Source organism: Triticum urartu, chromosome 1 (genome assembly GCF_003073215.2).
Source record: "Triticum urartu cultivar G1812 chromosome 1, Tu2.1, whole genome shotgun sequence".
NCBI classification, from domain to species: domain Eukaryota; kingdom Viridiplantae; phylum Streptophyta; class Magnoliopsida; order Poales; family Poaceae; genus Triticum; species Triticum urartu.
Window position 1 is genome coordinate 15,336,894 of NC_053022.1, and position 18,781 is coordinate 15,355,674.

Below are 18,781 nucleotides of genomic sequence, written 5' to 3' on the forward strand. Positions count from 1 at the left end.
CATGATACCATAATGAAACATCTTAAGGAAAGTGACTCGCAGAAATATTCCATTAAGTGGCAAAAAGAATTACTTTTGATTCAGAGATCATTGAAACTCTTCATACCAGCTTAAGGCAATTTACAATTGATCGTTTGAGGTAGCTTGAAGAGATGGCATACTTGGACTAGGATGGATGATGTGGACTACCTTGTTGAAGACAACGCAATGGATGATTTTTGCTTATCATCGGAGATGGATGGAACTCGTGGTATGTCCACTTTGAAGATGATCCTGAAAAACAACTACTGAGGTGCAAGCTGGGAACAAAATGCAAATGTTGGGAATGATTCTGGTAACTGGGGAGAAGGTTCACCGGCAAAGGTGATTCCACCAATTGGATGGCTATCGAACAACTGAGAGAACGGAGGCACATTCCAGTTAACGACAACATCAGAACCTAGTGCCTGAGCGTGCTCTCAAGAACTTGAGCATTTCCATACTCATCAAGGTCTTACCAACATCCGTGCCGAGGATCCTGGGAAGACATCTTACTACCATGATGAATGGTGATGGATAATGCAGATGCAAAGGAAGATAACACTTTCTCAGATTTCACCTTAGCGAGGCCAAGGAAACAAAATCTGGATGATCGACCGAGAGACATATAGCACTCCGCTTCTAATGTTCTCCTTGATGTGCTAGTGTATCCCAATCATAGATATGGTTTGATATATAGAACATCAAGTAAAAGATCGGACTTCGGAAGCACAAGAATCCGTAAAAATTAACTACGGAGGTAAATCCTACGAAATCCTCACGGGAAGGTGGCCAACTTTCTTCAACCGAGATACTTCAATAATAGGTCTTCCGGCTGGGTGTGTTGGCCATGACATCCACTTTACCAATTATCGAGAGACCAATATTATAGTTCTTGGAAAATGCTCCAACCATCATATCTGCCTGAGATTCGGATCTGGTTGGTGTCAGGATATTCCAGACTCATCGAGTCTAGAAAGGAAAATGAAGGTTTGCAACACAATTTGACGAGATGACGTTGCGAGATTCTCGGGGAATGAACTACGATAGCAAGCTCCAAAACATGAGCTGGCTATGCTACACACATGTGAACATGCGGTCCTAGACAAGCATGACCACCTAGTAGTCTTATAATAAACACTACCGAGTTCAGGTTGGGAACCATCATTCAGGATAATGATGTCCTAACATAAGTCATGACTAGTTGTTATGAAGGAACTCCTTCTCCTTGAACAAATCAATCAGTGGCTTGGTGTGCTAGGAACACATATGGAGTGGAGGTAATTAATCTACCAAACCATAGAATACTTCGCACATATGCATGACTGATTTGGGATGATTCCAAGGAAAACAAAACAAACCTTTCTCAAATTCATGGCGGCAACTTACATCGAGTGCACATGAATTAGAGGAAGTCACTTCTTTCATCCAAACATATGCCTCATGAACGGGGCATGAAGAAAATGCTCACACAGGTTCCCAGCACTAGCTCAATGTTCAACATGAATCATGGAGGAGACAAGATGCTGTTGATGGGCTCAACAACAACTCATTGGAATTTCCATATCACTGGACTTCCACCATCATGTGAACACGAGGATAGTATTGGTCAGACCAAAAGAGGTAATGGTGTATGCTCGAGGGATCAACCACGGGTAAGACAACATTACGAACATCGTTGGTTCTGATTTGACTTGACGATAGCCCATACTCAAGTCAAAGTTTTGACAAGGCGATAGATCCAACAACTGATCACGAGGACCAATTGATGGAGATATCATCTTTCTTCAACACACACACACACAGAAGATATCCCTTAACATGAACTAAGTCAGACAAGCTTTTATCTTCCAATTCTCGAAGTTGTTGTCTAGCTCAACCAACTAGCTCAGGGATATCCAACACAGATTCTTGGAGAAGGGGTGGTTTATAAGAAACCAACTTGATCACGAACTCAACATAGCGGTTAGGTGACAGCCAAGTAATACTTCCGAGAAGATCTTCAGAAAATCACGAACCACCGATATGTTACTAAGCTCGAGAACAATCTTGCTTTTCAGGGCAAGATGATATGATCAAAAGAGTGAGGAATTGAATAATCCTAACTCATTGATCGAAGAGTGCACCGGAAATAAGGACTTGGTAGCACAATCTATCTTAGAATGATGAGTCAAAACCCAACACGGTAAGAATGAGAATATTGTCCATTTACTACCAAGTAATGGGGTTGCTAGCAGTATTGATTTCACATATCACGATTCACTTGTCAGAATTCCGATTACAATAACACGGGAACCGAGGAAGTAACAATGATGGCAAGAAGTATTACTGCGTCAAGAATTCATAAGAGGTGGTGCAATTCTCATGACACTCTTGACATAAATATGGTAACACTCCAAGGTAGAGCAGAGCAGAAGCTGGATTGGCATTTTGATCTGCGGAATACAATTGCTTTGACCCAATCCTAGATATGGATGAGGTACTGGAGTCTGTTTCTCCTAGTCATTCTAGAATAGAACGGCTCGACGGACCACAAGAATAATAGGCACCGATGAACGAATGCTCACATACTCTTGTCTATCAGTTGATAGATGAGGGTCGGAATATAATGGAAGGGGGGCAACTCAAAGGAACATATAACTTTCTGAGTTGTGGATGCATGGATTAGTATGTCGAACGAGTTCAACATATTTCTTCCGGATAACCCATGCAGAAAGGTAGGGTTGGCAGAGTCACAACATAGAATGGAGAACTCATCAGGAGCACTCTGTCGTGACCTTTTGGTTAAAAAAAAACTCCTGCCAAGAATGGTTCATGATAATTGGAAGAAGGATGTACCACGAACCTCGAGGACTATCGCAAAGGTTACTAATATCCTAAAGGAACTAGCAACACTATCAACAAGAGGTAAAGTAGAGTGAATCTCGGGTTCAAGAACCCATGAGTAGAATACCTACTACTAAATGGCATCACGGGATGTTTTCGGAATAATGGCCAGAATCACACACTGGGGATAAAAACATGGCTAGATCACTAGGTGACTCTCTAAGACACCTAGGGTCATAATAATAGCTCCAACATATATGTTGGGGTAATAGAGTACCTCAACTCACCGATTAGTGTGATTAATCTAGCCCAATTGGACATCAGGAACAGGAGGAAGGGGTTTGCAAATGCATCAGACTACTTGGAAACCTGGGATGGCTCGGACAGCATAACGGCTGTAAATGCTCAAAAAGATTTGAGACATTCTGCAAAATGGTGGCATAACCACTCAACATCATAACATCAAGGTTCCGAGACCAATTATGAACACACGGAAGTACTGGAAACGGAACCGCGGCGTGAATCCATCAATCCTATAAGTCAACGGGTTAGCAACACGTCATCCTGATAGATAGAGGAGAAAGCCTAGTTTCTTAACCCCGTAGAAAAGAAGAGGGTGACTTAGATCAGAGGGCATGAGATATAAGGAGTAAAAAGAGCCTTACGTTCCCTTCCACAATCAATCCCCTTACATAACTAAAGCATTTCTAGACTCGACTTCGACCAGTTTGGCTTGGCAATCCTACAGGCAGTCAGGCTCTGATACCAACGCTGTCAGGACCCCGATTCCAAGTCACATCGATCTAGCTGGTAACACCTCATATCACTTTGTGGCCTCACGCACGGTATCCCACGGGTGTCGCCTTACCATGGCCCGGGACCGTTTGCGCCTTTTGGCTCACGTATATGACAGTGTCGCTAGCATCCATATGACAGAGAACCCGGGCCGACATGGCTAGTCATGAACCCAAAGCGGCGCTAACCTATGGGGACAGGCATACATGATTCACATCGAGCGTGTCAGTCAGCAGCGTGTGAATCCGTGCTGTAGCACTGGGCTAGCAGGACTTCGGGAACCCGGGCTGTAGTAGGCTAGGCAGGACTCCGGATGTCACCGCGTGACATTTCCCCGAAGGGACAGACACATGAACGAAGTGAAACACATGCCGGCCAGTCAAGTGTCCTGAGCAGTAGTGCTGGGCTAACAGGACTCCGGTGAAATGGGCTGTAGCGGACTACTATGGCTCATGGAAGCACTAGAGTACATTTCCCCATAAGAGAGGCTGCCAAGGATAAACAACTAGATTGTCGGATCCCACACATACCAAGCATTTCAATCATACACACAATATGCTCGATATGTGTAAATACAACATGGCATCACAACATAACTCTACGACTCAAGTATTTATTCACTAGGCTCCGAGGAGCGTGATATTACAAACATGGGTCTCATGACCCAACAATCACAGCATACAAGTCAAAACACAAGCGGAAGCTTAACATGTCTGGGTACAGACATCTACAAATGAAAAAGGCTAAGAAGCCTGACTATCTACCAGATCTTGCCGAGGGCATAAGATCGTAGCTGAGGTATCAAGCTAAATGTCGAAGTGCACGCGGATCTACTCTACTAGCGAGACTGAAATCTCTCTGCAAAACATAAATTAAGCAAACGTGAGTACAAAGGTACTCAGCAAGACTTACATCAGAACTAAACTACATATGCATCGGTATCAACAGGTGGTGGAGTTTAACTGCAGCAAGCCAGCTTTGACTCAGTGGCTAACCTGAACTACGATTGCAAGCAACTCTTTTGAGGTGGCGCACACGAGTCCACATATTCACCATTCAATACACCACTATGGATCCGCTCCCGTCTCCCTACGAGAAGGCCATCCATAGCACTCACACTTATCTTGCGAGTTTTAGAGTATCCACTTTCACTTGTCTATGAACAAATATTTTCTCATAAGGTAAATCTCCTTTCTTTGGTGAAGTTGGGAGGTTATTTGTTAATCTCATTAGGTAGAAATTGTTTATGTAGATCATCTTTTTCACTATAATTACAGGCTATCATTTTTAATCCGTATCATTATTTATTTATTTCAGGCACATATGGTGCACTCTGGTCATGATGCCAACGTTTTTGGCTCTTAATAAAGAGGTTTTTTAGGCACTTCTGATTTTCTGTTTGGTTCTTATCTCTTCAGTTTAAATTTTCTGCGATTCTAAAGATACATTTATTATCTATTCAGTTGAATGAGGAAGCTGCTTCCTTGGACTGGACCAAGTCAAGAGGTCATGTGCTGAGGGGCCGAAGAATCTTTTTTCCGGGAGCCAGACGAGCGCTGATGTTGCCGGTCACCTGCAAGTTGGCTAGCAATTGTCCATGTGTTGTTAGAGCAACTCCAATGAGGCGACCCATTTCGTCCGCCCGCGTCCGTTTGGTCGGCACGGACAAAAGTGGCGGCCCAACGCACCGATCCAAACTCAAACCGTGTCAGTTTGGATCTACTAGCGAGACTGAAATCTCTCTACAAAACATAAATTAAGCAAACGTGAGTACAAAGGTACTCAGCAAGACTTACATCAGAACTAAACTACATATGCATCGGTATCAACAAGGGGGGTGGTGGAGTTTAACTGCAGCAAGCCAGCTTTGACTCAGTGGCTAACCTGAACTACGATTGCAAGCAACTCTTTTGAGGTGGCGAGCACGAGTCCACATATTCACCATTCAATACACCACTATGGATCCGCTCCCGTCCCCCTACGAGAAGGCCATCCATAGCACTCACACTTATCTTGCGAGTTTTAGAGTATCCACTTTCACTTGTCTATGAACTGTTATAGGCAACCCAGAAGTCCATTACCGCGGACACGGCTATTCGAATAGATGATGTTAACCCTGCAGGGGTGTAGTTCTTCACACACGCTCTCACCACTTACCGTCGTTTACACGACATGTACTCGGCAACCTTCAAGCGGAAGCCCAACGAGGGTGTCGGCCACGGCCTACCTAAACACTCAAGTCTCTAGTCCAGGTTTATCGCCTATCCAGGTTCCATCCGCAGGGAGTCCGGCCAAGGTTTCCACATACGGCCCCGAACGATGTGAACAGGGTTCCCGAGACACCAAACGGGCGCCCGGTACACCGTGCCACGGTGTATCTACCGCATCATAGCCCACCCCTAGGGTCAGCGCTACGCACGGCCGCCAACACATATCCTATAAACACCAGAAACTAGTTGCAACTCCTGGACAGAGGACAAGGGTGATCAAGAAGCCGAGAGGGTCCATTGGTTTCGGGCCCAATGCTTGGTAGTAACTGTTTCATGGATCACAAACACAGAACTCAGTTCCTAAGTGGTGGGCTATGATAGTAACTGTTTCATGAAGCCGAGAGGGTCCATTGGTTTCGGGCCCAATGCTTGGTAGTAACTGTTTCATGGATCACAAACACAGTCACCTACATGATATAGAGGTTTATTTATCCGACTTGTAGAGCTTTTCAGGAGCTAGAGACAGGCAGACTAATGGGGTCTGGGACCGTGCATGATGGACTCTACTATCTTGATGAAGGGAGTGATGAAGTTGCTTCCTGGTCAAGAGCTACTACTACACCATCGCGAGCTTGGGCATGTCTCTTTTGCTGCATTGTTTTGTATATACCCCTCTCTTTTCAAGTTGTGTCCTAGGGAGCTACTTGTATGTGATGCTTGTGAATTGGCTAAACATACAAGAGGTTCATATCCTAGTATAGGATTAAGAAGTTCCAAACCATTTGAAATGATTCACTCGGATGTTAGGGGACCCTGTGAGGTTCGTTCGATTTCAGGGCATCGATGGTTTGTAACTTTTATCGATTGCTTTAGTCATTACACCTCGCTCTACTCTTGAAGCATAAGAGTGATGTGTGCTCAGTTTTTAAAGATCTATGTGCTCTCATTAAAAATCAACATGAGGCAACTATTAAAACCTTACGTTCAAACAATGGTATAGAATGCATGCACTAGGAGTTTGGACAGTTCCTTCTCTCAAACGGCATTGAACATCAAACTACCCGTGTTAACACTCCAGAACAAAATGGTGTTGCAGAGCATTAAAATAGACATTTTCTTGAGGTTGCATGCTCACTTATGTTTACAATGAACGTGCCTAAATTTCTTTGGGGGGAAGCAATAAAAACTGCAACATATTTGATAAACCGTATGCCTCTTCGAGTTCTTGGCCATAAGACTCCTGTTGAGTGTCTCTTGAAATCTAATGATTTTGTAGTTCCTCCAAAGGTCTTTGGGTGTGTTTTCTTTGTGCATGATTATAGAACTCTGTTGGAAAATTAGACCCCCATGCTCTCAAATGTGTTTTCACGGGTTATTCTCCCTCTCAAAAGGGTTATAGGTGTTGGTGCCTTTCGAAGCACCGTTTTTTTGTGAGCATGGAGGTGACATTCCGTGAACATGAATCATATTATGGCTCAACCAGTGACACTGGCATTGCCCTATCCCCACCTGAAGTGCAACAAGAAGGGGAGAGGGGTAATGAAGGCTCTCCATTAAGTCGTAATCTTGTTTCAACTTCGGATGGTTTACCCACTCTAGATAAAGTTCAAAATCAGGGGGAGGACCCACATAGTGATGGGTGTAATCATGGTTCTGGTCATGGAGACATACAAGATGCAACAGGAAACTCTTCACTTCCTTCACAAGATGGTGAGCTTCACAGGCATGAGGACCCAGGTACTAACAATATAATAACCCCTCTAGTCCTGTCGCTCCTATTAGCACCACAAGACAGGGTGATAACCAATTATCTATTCTTGCTCCTGAAAATGATCTACCTATTGCTGTGAGGAAATCTACTAGAAATCTAAAAATTTCAGGACACCTCAAAGATTTTAAACATGATATAGCCAATTTCATTTCCTATGAATATTTTACTCCACCCTTCAAAAGCTTTATTGCATCTTTAGATTCTATTTCCATACCATCAAACTAGAAAATAGCTATAGAGGACCCAAATTGGAAGGAAGCAATGCTTGATGAGGTGAAAGCCTTGGAGAAGAATGGGACTTGGGAGCTTGTGGATCTACCACCAAGTAAGCAGCCTGTAGGTTGTAAGTTGGTCTTCACTATTAAACACACCCTGAGGGCAAGGTGGAGAGGTACAAAGCCTTCCTTGTAACAAAAGGCTACACACAAACATATGGAATCGATTATGAAGAGACCACCTTTGCACCGGTGGCAAAGATGAATTCAGTAACGACACTTATATCATGTGCTGTAAACCTTGATTGGGATATTTACCAGTAGGATATGTAGGTGTTAGTCTGAAGTGCATTCTAGGCTTTGATAAGGTGAATATGAACTGTTTTTCTTTTCCGCAGCCCGCATACAAATATTTTCTCATAAGGTAAATCTCCTTTCTTTGGTGAAGTTGGGAGGTTATTTGTTAATCTCATTAGGTAGAAATTGTTTATGCAGATCATCTTTTTCACTATAATTACAGGCTATCATTTTTAATCCGTATCATTATTTATTTATTTCAGGCACATATGGTGCACTCTGGTCATGATGCCAACGTTTTTGGCTCTTAATAAAGTGGTTTTTTAGGCACTTCTGATTTTCTGTTTGGTTCTTATCTCTTCAGTTTAAATTTTCTGTGATTCTAAAGATACATTTATTATCTATTCAGTTGAATGAGGAAGCTGCTTCCTTGGACTGGACCAAGTCAAGAGGTCATGTGCTGAGGGGCCGAAGAATCTTTTTTCTGGGAGCCAGACGAGCGCTGATGTTGCCGGTCACCTGCAAGTTGGCTAGCAATTGTCCATGTGTTGTTAGAGCAACTCCAATGAGGCGACCCATTTCGTCCGCCCGCGTCCGTTTGGTCGGCACGGACAAAAGTGGCGGCCCAACGCACCGATCCAAACTCAAATCATGTCAGTTTGGCGTCCGTGCTGACCCATTTCCGGCCCAAAATTGCGCCTGGAATATGTCGGCGCGAACGCGAAGCGGACGCGCCGCGCGTCTCCTCGCCGTCCGCCGCGTCCCCACATGGCGGCCACCCAACCGCCACCGGTCGTCTTATTCATGATGACCACCGACAGCGGGCCCACGTGTCAGCCAGTGGAAGCGTCCTTTTTTTAACCACGCGTGCGGCGGGGTCGGCCTCATCCACTTCTCCCGTCCACATCTGGCCCCCACCACCCACCACTCCCTTTGCTTCCTCGCCGGCGACCGCAAACCCTAGCGCGTCCATGGGCCTCTTCGGCAGCAGCAATGACAAGGGCAAGGGCAAGGGCACCCCCGACGCCTCGTCCTCCCATGCTTCCCTTCCCCCTCCTCCGCCGGCGGCGACGTGTTTCCGCCCTGGTCGTCGGCACCTACACATCCCGATGCACCAAGCGCGGTGGCACTAGGAGTACAGGCAGCCATTGTCGTACCCCGATGTCACGCTGTCGCACCGTTGGCATCTAGATCCGCAGCGGATCCCGGTGCCGGCTGTTCCGCGTACCAAGCGGGCGCACGACGATGAGGTGCGCAGGCGCCACGTGCAGCTCACGCCGGAGCAGCGTCGGTTGCCAGAGTACGCCACCAACTCCCCTAACTGGGAGGCGTGGTTCGCCCGCGAACACGAGGAGCAACGGCGCTCAGGTGTCGACGCCGTCCCTCGCCGTTCCCATCGCCGCCACCGCAGCTAGAGCCGGAGGACATGGAGGCGGAGGCGGAGTATCAAGCCGTCCACGAGGAGGCCCTACAGCACGCGATGGAGGCTAGCCGCCTCGAGGAGGACGCGCACTGGGATTGGCTAGAGCAAGCCCTTGCCCTGTCGGCGGCGGGGGACTCCGTCCACACCCCGCTCTTCATGCCGCCACCGCCACTGTCGCCGCCCATCCAGCCAAGCCGGAGCCGGAGCCGACGCGTAAGCGCTCCCCGCCTCAACCCACTTGGCCGGAGGAGGCCTACTCATGGACGGGCCAGTACCGCGAGTGGGTGAGCGTGCCTTCCGTCCACTTCGTCGCGACGCCGCAGGAGGAGGTGGCCCACCTTGAGCGATGGAAGGAGCACTGGCTCCGCCAGGAGCAGGCCGACGGCGAGGAGCAGATGCGCTACGAGGCCGGAGGAGGCTGCCCTGGCAGCGTACCAGGCGTCATTCGGGTGGGCTGGCCCTGTTCCGGTCTTCATCGACCTCACCGACGACGGCGGCATCGATGGAAAGGGCAAGAGCAAGGCCGACGACATCTAGGGTAGCGTGCGGGATGGCAGCAGGCGGGCGCAGACTTTTATTTAATGTTCTATTTAATGTTTATTAGATGTAGGTGGCCTTTGGCCGGTGTTTGATCAGCCACTTTTATGTTTAATTACGTTTATTATGTTTACTAGTAAACATGCTGATTTTTTATTACTAATAATTAGTAATGACGTAATTACGATAGTGGAAAAGGTTAGCCAAGATCTGAAAAATAGAAAGGACGCGAGGGAAAACAGCGTCCACAGCTGGACGCTATTGTGAAGAACGTCCGGTTTGGACGCCAATACAAACAACGTCCAGCAAATGGTTTGGTCTGCACCCTAAATAGATTAAACCGAGTCGTTTTCCTCTAATAGACGGATGTTATGTCTCCATTAAACCCTAGTACGCATGGATTCGTCGCTCCTCAACGTCGCCATGTGCTAACCAGCCTCCAACACTCACATCTCTAATCATCACGGCATCTCTATCTCTCTTGTTCCCCGCTCACGGTTAAGATCCTCCAATCTATCTCGTGGTTGGCGCATATGATTTGGGGTAAGGTCGTCTTGCACTCTGTTGGTTTCAATCATTGTTTAATTGACGCATGTGATTTGTTGAAATTTGGACACAAAACCATATGATGACTAGTATTCTGGGAAAATTCCATTGAGCTTAGCGCCAAGGAGGAGTGACATAGCTTGAAAGGATTACAACCCATGTCTGCCATGTTACAAAGCAGAACCATGAACTGTTTTTGTTGAGCAAAAAGAAAGAAACATCTAGTTAGTTACACTTCTAGGTCGGTGCAGATGGCCATAGCATATCACCATATGATCCATTCTAATTTACTACTTGTGAAGAACTCCTTGACCGAAAACTGGGAGCTTGACTTGCATCTTGTGTTGTCCGTCCTCCATCTGCTATGGCTTCTTCAACCTTGAGATATGTTGTAAAACCTCTCCCAGAGTAATTCCACTCATTAAATACATCGGAGTTGCTTTCCTTTGGGGGACTCGGTGGGTGAGAAATATCTGACACCTCATCATCAGATGGGATATCTTCGATATTCTGCGGCAATCTAGCCTCAGCGAGCATGCTTCATAGCATAGGCTCCATGTTCAGATCCATCAGGTTTCCTACACAAGACCTCAATATAGATCTTCCTATCTTCTTGCATCCAGTAGTAGTAGCACATTTGATCCCCTATGCAGCATTCTTTATCTCATGTAGGCTCTAGAAGAGACAATAAGAATTTCAAATTATGTGATTGTAAATGTGTTGCAAAGAAATAATTAAAATCTTGCACACACTTACAATGTGAGCCAATGGCGGGCCGCTAGGCATGTAGCCGGTCCATTCGATGCTATCTCGAGGATATGTGATAGGTTCATTTAGGCCTCCTAAGCATTGAGAGTCAAATAATATTGTGTACATACCATTTTGCTGGAACCAATGTCTATTCTCAGGTAAACTAGCTACATCAAAGTGAATGTCCTCTGGCCACACTCTTGCTTCAACACGATTGTATTCTTGAACATAATTCGCATGGACTAACTCCCAATCATTCGATTTTCCTGCAGAATGCTTAATTTTTCGAAGTCTCCGAACCTCTGCCTCGCCACGTGGAAGAGAAGGTGGAATGGGTTGTCTTAATCCAAATTGTCGCATCACCTTATGTGGATAGTGGAACTCCACAATCCAAAAATGCATGAGCAGTACTCTAGCAAACCACCAATAAGAATCTTGATGAACTTCGAAAGGCATCTGCTCTAGAAGATCATCATATGGTTGCCAATCAACTACACCTTCTCGAATCAAATCAATTTGATTTCGATAATATTCAGTACCTATATATTTGATTGCAAGTTACTAAAATTGTTTGTCATACCACAAATGATGTGTAACAAATTTGGTGAGAAGAATACAAACCAGCATTGTGAGGGACATCAAACGCATGTGCAGCACACCACTTTGCTCCAAAAATAGGGTTATAAGCCAAGTGTACTTCGTGTTCATCTTCTTCTTCATCAGGTTCATCTCCTTCTTTGGGCTTCTCGAAAATAACTTTAGGGCGACCAAGTGGCAAACGGGACCAAGACCATAACTGTAGCGGCAATAAAGGCCCTGAAATTTCTAGTCTCCCCTTCTTAGCACCCATGCTCAATTGTCTATACAACACAGCAAGAGCAGCTGCTCTCCAATTATACTCTGTTTGTTGTCCTAAATCCTACATAAATTGGAGATACATGGTTGGGACTCCATCTCCAGATGTATCAGTAAAGACTATGGAGCCAAGGATATCTAGAACAAGTGCTCGAGCATGCCAATGAATCTCCCTATCCATTCGAGTATCCGGCAACACATGGAAGCGTTCCCGCAGTTTACCCAAATTTAGAGAGTATTGTGAATTCCTAACAACAATATTATCATCGCCTTTTCGCCTTTTTTTGTTTCATGTGTTGTTCATCCACAGGAATCCCAAACAACCTCTCAACTAATTCTGACCATTGTGCATCAGCTTTGCCAACAAGTGGTTTACCCTGGATAGGCAACCCCCACCAACAACTGACATCTTGCAACGTAATAGTCATTTCTCCTACAGGTAGGTGAAAACTATTTGTCTCGGGCCGCCAACGCTCCACCAATGCCGATATCAAGTATTTGCCGACATTGATTTTCCTCATCTTAGCAATCTGAAAAAAACCAAGGTTCTCTAAAGCTGATGTACATAGAGGATCAAATGGGATGCCAACACGGTGACACCGTACATTCAAGCAAATGTTAGGCTGCATCAATACACACAAAAATTAGTCTTTATTTAACCACTAAGTCTAACAAATGACATGCGGAATCACTCACATTTTCCCAAGTTTTGGATATTTTGTGCTGGCTGTGAGGCACCCATAGCAAATCACTGAAACATCCATTTCTATCCATTTCAAAACCCTGTTACAGCATAAAAGGAGCGAGTAAATGTTGAGGTAAAATATCAAAGCAATCATTTGAATTTATTCTTCACAATCTACACTGATAAATAAAGGTCAAACAATCTAATGTTTTCAGCTATGCCTAGGCAGTAAGTGAAATTAGTAAAGCTACAACAAGATGCAATCAATGGTTTGGGCGATGTACAGAGAAGCAGTGGAGAGAAGAGAGAGGGACGACCACCTTCGACCGACTTGCTGATGTAGCCGCGGCGGCGCCCTCAACCCACCACTTTGGCCGTGAGGAGGTTGGGGGTAGCCGTGAGGGTGTGGTCATCGGGGATGAGCCGGCGGTTGGGGAGGTCGTGAGGATGTCGGCAGCGACGCCGAGGCTGAGGCGGTCCGTGGGAAGGTGGGCGGCGGGGATCAGTCGGAGGCCAGGGCCGGCCGTGGTAGGCAGGGAGATGGAGGTGGGAGATGGGGACGAGATGGGTGTGGAGGCCAGGGCCGGCCGTGGCAGGCAGGTAGATGGATGTGGGAGATGGAGACCAGATGGGTGCGGCGGCCGCCAGTCAAACCAGATAATGGATGCTAGCAAAAACAGCGACCACACTAGGACGTTGTTAGCATCTGCGTCCAGGTCGGGACGCTCTTGTCCATAGCGTCCTTACTATTTTTAAAATTTGCATGTATCCTTTATTACTTTCGTAATTATGGAAATATTAATTACTATTTATAAAACAATCAGGTAAACATGCCCGTGCGTTGCAACGGCATAACAAAAAGCACCCAATCCCAACGCACATGTCCACGCTCTTTATTTCAATGTGTCACCCCATCTATGTCACCACTTATCCTCCCCCGGTCGAGATCTCCTCTGTGTTCTTAAGTGTGATCATTCAATACGACATGGAAATACCCCTTTAGCAAAGAAAAATAGACAGGATGTCGCTTTATTTTATCGCATTGAAAAAGACTATCCATATCCTATGTACCTAACATTTCTAGGGGATTCTGTGTGAGAAAGCACGGATATTTATTTCATTCCATATCAGTATATTAGTAAATTAGTCACATATACACTGTTTGTCGAACCAATTCCAATAATATCTATAGACATGCATATCTCTGCAATGAAAAGGAACACACACACATACAATGGAAGTGTCTCAAGGGCCAAACTGTTCTGGAAACTATCATAGCAGAAATCATATTTTTCTAAATCTGGACTAAAAGGGGATGCGCGCACACTTATCTTGGCTTGATCAGCTGAACAATCAGATCTTACTACTCGACATTGGTATTGTTTGATGCTTCCCATCGAATATCAGGCAATTTGTGATTCACCATTGCCCTAGGGACTCGACATCCCAGCTATCTTGCTCTGGCAGCTTACTGGTAGCAGACGAAAATACTTGGATGCCTGATCTGGAAGTTGTTCCAAATTTGTACAGCTCCCTAGGTGGACTCATAGAAGGTTGAACAATGTTTTATTAATCAGTTAATAGCATCCGTAAACTTCAAAGAAAATTCATAAACAAAATCTACCTCATTAGGTGCATCCTTTTATGATTCGTGGCAGTTAGGTGAACACAGACACTAGTAGAAAACGGAGCTTTAGCGCCGGTTCGTAAGGGCCTTTAGTGCCGGTTCCATAACCGGCACTAAAGGGTGGTCACTAAAGGCCCCCCCCTTTAGTACCGGTTCGGCAAGAACCGGCGCTAAAGTGCCACCACGTGGCATGAGCTCGCGCCCTGGTATGGGGGACCTTTAGTACCGGTTGGTGTTACCAACCGGTACTAAAGGTTTTTCGTTTTTGAATTTTATTTTTGAAAATTTTGGAATTTTTTTTTCGATTTTTAATTTTTCTGAATTATTTGATGATTTAGTCTCTAATCACCTCTCATAACTGCTCAAGTGTGGATCACTCATTCCAAATCGCCTGACTTCCCGGCCGGTCACCCATCCTCTCACTCCCCCAGCCTGAGCACGCTTAACTTCGGAGTTCTATTCCCCCTACATTCCAAGTCTGCACTTGTTGTTTTCCTGACAAATGTAAGCTGTCAATCCTATTAACCCTCAGTAGTTTAGCTTGAGCATGAAGTCACACGTTTCACCGTTTGAGTTTGAAACTATTATTCTAAAAAACAGTAATTATGTATTAACACTAATATTTCTTGAATAAGTAGTTTGACCATAGTTTGACCACAGTTTGACCAGATTTGGCCAAAATTCAAAAAAACTGAGATACTTATTTAGTAACACTAATAGTATTGCGTAATTATTTAGTAACACTCTATATTTCTTGAATCAGTTGTTTGACCGGTTTGACAAGATTTAACCAAAATTCAAAAAAACATAAATTAGAGCATATCTTTTTTTCCTTTTACAATTTTGTCATTTCAAAAATTGTCCTAAACCCTAAACCCGGGACTTAAAACGTCGGAAACTCTATGCTAAACAGTAAAAACTAAGGGTTTAAACCATAAAACCTAACCCTAAACTCTGAAATCTAAACCCTAGCACTAAACGCTAAAAACGTCTAAAAAACGTCTAAAACGCCCAAAAACTCTATTTTCCCTTTGGAATTTTATGATTTTAAAAAATTGTCGAAACGGAAAACACGGTTCAAGAAACAGTATGGGTTGCTAATAGGGTTCAGCCCATCACCAACCCCAGCATCAACCAAACACGGTTCAAGATATCAAGTGATGTCAATCTTGTCATCGCAAACCATGCCGCCAACAATGAATCCATTGTTTGGTCCTCTCACATTGTAAATAATAGGACACACATCAACACAAACAACACTAGTGTCGCTGTTCTCTTGAACAGTGGAAACCTTGCCTTCAAAGAGAGCCCGTCATCTGACCTACCGGTCTGGCAGAGCTTCGACTACCCAACAGATGTTATACTTCCTGGTGCAAAGTTTGGTCGGGACAAGGTCACTGGTTTCAGTCACCAGGCCATCTCAAAGAAGAGCCTGATTGACCCGGGTCTTGGCTCATACTATTATGAACTAGAACAAACCAAGGGGCTCGTCCTCAAGCGCCACAACCCCTCGGTAGAATTATTGGCTTTATGCATCCTCCACAAAATCATCGTTGAATCTTGTACCAATGCTCAAGGGAGTGCTAGATATGGATCCTCGCACCAAAGGTTTGATAAATGCAACATATGTTGATAACAACCAAGAGGAGTACTACATGTACAATCGCTTGATGAGTCGTCTTCCTTTTTTATCTTACTGGATATCTCTGGTCAGATAAAGCTTAAACTTTGGTCACAAGCTAAAAAATCTTGGCAAACCATATATGCCATACCCGATGATCCCTGCATTCCTCCTGCTACTTGTGGACCTTACACGGTCTGCAATGGCAATGCACATCCATCATGTGACTGTATGAAGGCCTTCTCTCAGAAGTCACCGCAGGATTGGGAATTTGAGGACAAAACAGAAGGATGCATCAGAAATAGACCATTGTATTGCACTAGTGACAGAAACATCACAAGTTCAACGGACATGTGCCATCCCATTTCTCAAGTTACATTGCCCTACAACCCGTAGAGCATAGTCGTTGCTTCTACTCAGAGCAAATGTGAAGAAGCTTGTCTCAGTTCCTGCTCCTGCACTGCTTATTCCTATAACAATAGCAGATGCTATATCTGGAATGGGGAATTCTTAGTGTAAATCTTAACAACGGCTTACTATCACTTCTAAAGATGTTCTTTATCTCTGTCTTTCTGCCAAAGATTTCTTGCCAAGTTTGAGAAAAAACAAAAGAAAACCAAATGTTGGAGTTGTTATTGCCACAAGCATTACTGGTTTGGGTTACTCATTCTCATGTTCTTGTTACTGATTTGGAGGAACAAATTCAGTGGTGTGGTTTGCTGCATTATACTATGACAATCAAGAGTGTGGTGGGATTATAGCCTTTAAGATACACTGATTTAGTTCGTGCTACTAAAACTTCTATGAAAAGTTAGGTGTTGGAAGTTTTGGTTCTGTATACAAGGGGGTGTTAAGTGACTTGAAGACTATTGTAGCAGTGAAAAGGCTTGATGGTGCCCGTCAAGGAGAGAAGCAATTCAGGGCTGAGGTGAGCTCAGTTGGACTGATCCAACATATCAACCTAGTTCAAATTGATCGGTTTCTGCTGTGAAGGTGATCACAGATTACTTGTGTATGAACACATGTTAAATGGGTCTCTTGATGGCCATCTATTTAAGAAAGAGAAATGCTGCTGTTCTAAATTGGAACACTAGATATCAAATAGCCCTAGGAGTTGCTAGAGGATTGTGCTACCTGCATCAGGGTTGTCGTGAGTGCATCATACACTGTGATATTAAGCCGGAGAACATACTTCTGGATGAATCATTTGTCCTAAAATCGCAGACTTTGGGTTGGCTGCGTTTATGGGAAGGGATTTTAGCCGAGTTATGACTACATTCAGAGGGACTGCTGGTTATCTTGCCCCAGAGTGGCTTACCGGAGTTGCAATCACACCAAAAATTGATGTTTATGGCTTTGGCATGGTACTTTTGGAAATCATATCAGGAAGGAGGAATTCCCCAATAGAAATACCATACAACACTAGAAGCAGCAGCACCAGGTACCAGAATGTTGAGGAGTATTTCCCTGTGCAAGCCATCAGCAAGCTTCATGGTGGAGATGTCACGAGTTTGGTGGATCCACAGTTGGATGGTGACTTCAATTTGGAAGAGGCTGAGAGGGTTTGCAAAGTTGCATGCTGGTGCATCCAAGATAATGAGTTTGATCGGCCGACTATGGGTGAAGTGGTCCGGATTCTCGAGGGTCTACAGGAGATTAATATGCCCCCAATGCTGAGACTACTTGCAGCTCTAACAGAACAGTTTGGTGCTCTAACTTCAGTGTAATATTAATAATTCATAGGGTGCTTCACATACGATCGATGTTATTCATCTTTGTTTCAGCAACTTCTCTTTAAAATTGTAATCTGGAGTGGAAGGAATAAAGGAAGAAGGCAAGCTTTCAGTTGCTAAACCATCTGTTATTTAGGTTTTTGTGTTCTGAGTGCGTGCTACTAACAACTTCTCAGAAAAGCGTCGCTGAGTGATGTGTTGAGCATTATGAAGTTGTTGATTTTCTTTCTTCTCCCACAAAAAGGTTTGTTTTTTTACTTGCTGCTCTCGTTTTTTTTTCATATTTCCTGTTCTGACAATAGTGGCAGCCTGTTCTATGGGTGCTCTGCTTTTGTTGGTGTATAGATAATGTAATTAGAGGAATCTTTAGGGTCTAAATGTAAATTGTACAAACAAATATAAATCAGAATACAGAGAAGGGATCGGGGAGGAACGATCCAGAATTTCTCCAAATGCTCTTCACGCTCCCTCCAATCCCTAGCTCAAATCCCTCGAATCTCAGACGATTTTTAACATGGCGTCGGAGCAGGTTAATCCTGTGTGATTTCGACCTTGGTGACGGCTAATTGCGGTGCTGTGTCGCCGTGATTTACTGCCGTGCGCACTCGAGCTGCCGCCAAGACCTGCGGCATCATCTGCAAGGTACGGCACGGAGTGCTGCGACCAACCTAAGGTAGCCTGTTGAACTGCCTCCTGGTGAATCTGTGCTCTCGCGGAAAAATTGCTGGCTGCCGCTGTGCCGTCCCTGTCCAAGCAGTAAGCTGGCTTCTGTAGTTAATTGATAGTGGTACTAGTACTTGTGGCTGCCGTTGAAGAACCGTGATTAGTGCAGCCGGATAGCTCATCTTTGCCTAGTCACCAGATTAAAATAC

General features: G+C 44.7%; 1 pseudogene; it reads left to right on the forward strand.

The window, feature by feature from the left end:
* The first annotated feature begins 9,558 nt into the window (after positions 1-9,558).
* Positions 9,559-18,030, forward strand: LOC125532552 (annotated as a pseudogene).
* The last annotated feature ends 751 nt before the right edge of the window (positions 18,031-18,781 follow it).